We start from the raw sequence: 5165 nt of genomic DNA, 5'->3' as shown, positions 1-5165 counted from the left end.
GTGACAACCCTTCTAAATTGATAAGCGGATTTTCGTCGGTTAAGAACTGTACTTACAACACTGTTCTTACTATAATTTCTTAATTGGCTGATTTCCGCTCGCATCACGAAACCCTCACTAGGTGTGTATACACTCTCAACGCTCAGTGTTTAGGGTCAATTCACTCAAATCTCCTTCCAGTCATGCTTTCAAGGATTTACTTTTCATCTAACAATCAACAAACAAGTGATGCATGAATGCAATTATCATGAGGACTTCATATGGTTGTAATGGGGTTAGGGTAAGTGGTGCACGAAATTGTGATCATCAATGGCGCTAACAACTTGGTACGCACAATTGTAATCTCAACTCTTTATCACAACTTCGCGCAACTAACCAGCAAGTGCACTGGGTCGTCCAAGTAATAAACCTTACGTGAGTAAGGGTCGATCCCACGGAGATTGTCGGCTTGAAGCAAGCTATGGTCACCTTGCAAATCTCAGTCAGGCGGATTCATATGGTTATAGAGATTTTATAATTAAAAGATAAATAAAACGTAAAGTAAAGATAGAGGTACTTATGTAATTCATTGGTGAGAATTTCAGATAAGCGTATAGAGATGCTTCCATTCCTCCTGAACCTCTGCTTTCCTGCTGTCTTCATCCAATCATTCATACTCCTTTCTATGGCAAGCTGTATGTTAGGCATCACCGTTGTCAATGGCTACATCCTATCCTCTCAGTAAAAATGGTCCAATGCGCTGTCACTGCATGGCTAATCATCTGTCGATTCTCGATCATAATGGAATAGGATTTACTATCCTTTTGCATTTGTCACTATGCCCAGCACTTGCGAGTTTGAAGCTCGTCACAGGCATTCTTTCCCAGATCCTACTCAGAATACCATAGACAAGGTTTAGACTTTTCGGATCGCACGAATGGTCGTCCATGGGTTCTAACTTATACCACGAAGACTCTGATTAAGGAATCTCAGAGATACTCATTCAATCTAAGGTAGAACGGAAGTGGTTGTCAGGCACGCGTTCATAGGGAATGATGATGAGTGTCACGATCATCACATTCATATTGAGGTGCGAATGAATATCTTAGAATAGGAATAAGCTTGAATTGAATAGAAAAACAATAGTACTTTTTATTAATTCATGAGGAACAGTAGAGCTCCACACCTTAATCTATGGTGTGTAGAAACTCTACCGTTGAAAATACATAAGAACAAGGTCTAGGCGTGGCCGCGAGACCAGCCCCCATGATCTAAGAACTAAACGTCCCAAGATGTCTAATACAATAGTAAAAAGTCCTATTTATGCTAAACTAGTTACTAGGGTTTACAGAAATAAGTAAATGGTGCAGAAATCCATTTCTGGGGCCCACATTGTGTGTGCTTGGGCTGAGCATTGAGCTTTACACGTGTAGAGGCTTCTCTTGGAGTTGAACGCTAGTTTGTAACCTGTTTCTGGCGTTTAACTCCACTTTGCAACCTGTTTCTGGCGTTTAACTCCAGAATATAGCATGGAACTGGCGTTGAACGCCAGTTTGCATCATCTAAACTCAGGAAAAGTATGGACTATTATATATTTCTGGAAAGCCCTGGATGTCTACTTTCCAACGCAACTGAGAGCGCGCCATTTAGAGTTCTATAGCTCCAGAAAATTCACTTTGAGTGCAGGGAGGTCAGAATCCAACAGTATCAGCGGTCCATTGTCAACCTCTGAATCAGATTTTTGCTCAGGTCCCTCAATTTCAGTCAGAAAATACCTGAAATCATAGAAAAACACACAAACTCATATTAAAGTCTAGAAATGTGATTTTTATTTAAAAACTAATAAAAATATGCTAAAAACTAACTGAATTACACTAAAAACTATGTAAAAATAATGCCAAAAAGCGTATAAATTATCCACATCCTTTCCAGTGTCCAGGATTATGAAATCAGTAGGGATGTAAAGGCCTTCAACCTTTACTAACACGTCCTCTACTTGTTCATAAGCCATTTTCATAGATTTGTCTGCCATCTCAAATGAGAAATTGGCAGCCTGTACCTCAAGGATTCCTAGTTTCTCCATTACAGAGAGTGGGATTAAGTTTATTCCTGACCCCAGGTCACACAGAGCCTTCTCAAAGGTCATGGTGCCTATGTTACAGGGTATTAAGAATTTACCAGGATCTTGCTACTTTTGAGGTAATTTCTGCCTATCCAATGCATTCAGTTCATTGGTGAGCAAGGGAGGTTCATCTTCCCAAGTCTCATTACCAAATAATTTGGCATTCAGCTTCATGATTGCACCAAGATACTTCGCAACTTGCTCTTTAGTAACATCTTCATTATTTTCAGAAGAAGAATACTCATCCGAGCTCATGAAGGGCAGAAGGAGGTTCATTGGAATCTCTATGGTCTCTAGATGAGCCTCAGATTCCTTTGGTTCCTCTAAGAGACACTCCTTATTGGTCACTGGACGTCCCAGGAGGTCTTCTTCACTAGGATTCACGTCCTCCCCCTCCCTTGTAGGTTCGGCCATGATGGTTAAATCAATGGCCTTGCACTCTCTCTTTGGATTTTCTTCTGTATTGCTTGGAAGAGTACTAGGAGGAGTTTCAGTGACTCTTTTACTCAGCTGGCCAACTTGTGCCTCCAAATTTCCAATGGAGGACATTGTTTCATTCATGAAACTCACAGTGGCTTTAGATAGATCAGAGACTATATTTGCCAAGCTAGATGGATTCTGCTCAGAATTCTCTGTCTGTTGCTGAGTGGATGATGAAAAAGGTTTACTATTGTTAAACCTATTTCTTCCACCATTATTAAAGCCTTGTTGAGGCTTTTGTAGATCCTTCCATGAGAAATTTGGATGATTTCTCCATGAGGGGTTATAGGTGTTTCCATAAGGTTCACCCATGTAATTCACCTCGGCTATTGCAGGGTTCTCAGGATCATAAGCTTCTTCTTCAGAAGATGCCTCTTGAGTACTGTTGGATGCAGCTTGCATTCTATTCAGACTCTGAGAAATCATATTGACTTGCTGAGTCAATATTTTGTTTTGAGCCAATATAGCATTCAGAGCATCAATTTTAAGAACTCCCTTCCTCTGAGGCGTCCCATTACTTACAGGATTCCTCTTAGAAGTGTACATAAACTGGTTGTTAGCAACCATGTCAATGAGTTCTTGAGCTTCTGCAGGTGTTTTCTTTAGGTGAATAGATCCACCTGCAGAATGGTCCAGTGACATCTTTGATAGCTCAAACAGACCATCATAGAATATATCTAGGATGGTCCATTCTGAAAGCATGTCAGATGGACACTTTTTGGTCAGTTGCTTATATCTCTCCCAAGCTTCATAGAGGGATTCACCATCTTTCTATCTGAAGGTTTGAACATCCACTCTAAGCTTACTAAGCTTTTGAGGAGGAAAGAACTTGGCTAAAAAAGCCGTGACCAGCTTATCCCAAGAGTTCAGGCTATCTTTAGGTTGAGAGTCCAACCGAATTCTAGCTCTACCTCTTATAGCAAACGGGAAAAGCATGAGCCTGTAGACCTCGGGATCAACCCTATTGGTCTTAACAGTATCACAGATCTGCAAGAATTCAGTTAAGAACTGAAAAGGATCTTCAAATGGAAGTCCATGAAACTTGCAGTTCTGTTGCATCAGAGAAACTAGTTGAGGTTTAATCTCAAAATTGTTTGCTCCAATGGCAGGGATTGAGATGCTTCTTCCATGTAAATTGGAATTTGGTGCAGTAAAGTCACCAAGCATCTTCCTTTCATTGTTATTATTTTCGGCCATGTCTCCTTTCCTTTCGAAAATTTCTGTCAGATTTTCTCTAGAGAGTTGAGCTTTAGCTTCCCTTAGCTTCCTCTTCAGAGTCCTTTCAGGTTCAGGATCAGCTTCAACAGGAATGTTCTTATCCTTGTTCCTACTCATATGAAAAAGAAGAGAACACAAAAGAAAATATGGAATCCTCTATGTCACAGTATAGAGATTCCTTATGCAAGTATAAGAAGAGAAGAATATAAGAAGGAGAAGAGGAAAATTCGAACACAAAGAGGGAGATGGGGTTCGAATTTTTGGGTGGAGGAGAAGTGTTAGTAGATGAATAAATAAATAGAAAGAGATGAGGAAGAGAAGAATTCGAAAATTAAACAAAATAAAATAAAAATATTTTAAAATTAAAGTTAGAATTCAAGAATTAAAATTAAAATCAAATTAGATTGAAATTAAAACAATTAGTTAATCAAAAAGGAAATTTGAAAAAGAAGGAAGGGATTTTCGAAAATTAGAGAGAGAGTTAGTTAGGTAGTTTTGAAAAAGATAAAAATCAAGCAAAAAGTTAAGTGGTTAATTGAAAAGGATTTGAAAATCAAATTTTGAAAAGATAAGAAGTTAGAAAAGATTTTGAAATTGATTTTGAAAAAGATGTGATTGAAACTTATTTTGAAAAAGATTTGAAAAAGAAATTTGAAAAGATTTGATTTTTGAAATCAAAGTTGATTACTTGACTAACAAGAAACTAAAAAGATATGATTCTAGAGTTTAAAGATTGGACCTTTCTTACTAGGCAAGTAACAAACTTAAAAATTTTGAATCAACCACATTAATTGTTAGCATTAATTTCGAAAATATGAAATAAAAACAAGAAAAAGATTTTGAAAATAATTTTTGAAATTTTTCAAAAATATTAAGAAGGAAATTGAAAAAGATTTGATTTTTTTTGAAAAAGATTTGAAAAAGATAGAATTTTTAAATTGAAAATTTGATTTGACTCATAAGAAACAACTAAATTTTAAAAAGTTTTGAAAAGTCAACTCAAATTTTTGAAAATTTATGAGAGAATAAGGGAAAGATATTTTTTGATTTTTTTTTTGAATTTTAATGATGAGAGAGAAAAATATCAAAAAGACTCAATGCATGAGAATTTTGGATCAAAACACATGATGCATGCAAGAACACTATGAATGTCAAGATGAACACCAAGAACACTTTGAATGTCATGATGAACATCAAGAACTTATTTTTGAAAAATTTTCAAGAAAGAAAAACATGCAAGACACCAAACTTAGAAATTTTCAATGTTGAGACATTAATAATTCAAAAATGTATATGAGAAACAAGAAAAGACACAAAATAAGAAATTTTAAAGATCAAACAAGAAGACTTACCAAGAACAACTTGA

General features: G+C 36.6%; 1 non-coding gene across 1 annotated transcript; it reads left to right on the top strand.

Moving 5' to 3' along the window:
* The first annotated feature begins 3281 nt into the window (after positions 1-3281).
* On the top strand, positions 3282-3385 carry LOC112768356 (small nucleolar RNA R71). Its single transcript, XR_003185792.1, has one exon. It is a non-coding gene; the product is annotated as a small nucleolar RNA R71 (small nucleolar RNA).
* The last annotated feature ends 1780 nt before the right edge of the window (positions 3386-5165 follow it).

This window comes from Arachis hypogaea, chromosome 17 (genome assembly GCF_003086295.3).
Source record: "Arachis hypogaea cultivar Tifrunner chromosome 17, arahy.Tifrunner.gnm2.J5K5, whole genome shotgun sequence".
In the NCBI taxonomy this organism is placed as follows: domain Eukaryota; kingdom Viridiplantae; phylum Streptophyta; class Magnoliopsida; order Fabales; family Fabaceae; genus Arachis; species Arachis hypogaea.
Note: the sequence above shows the minus strand (reverse complement) of the source record. Positions and strands in the feature narration are given on the sequence as shown.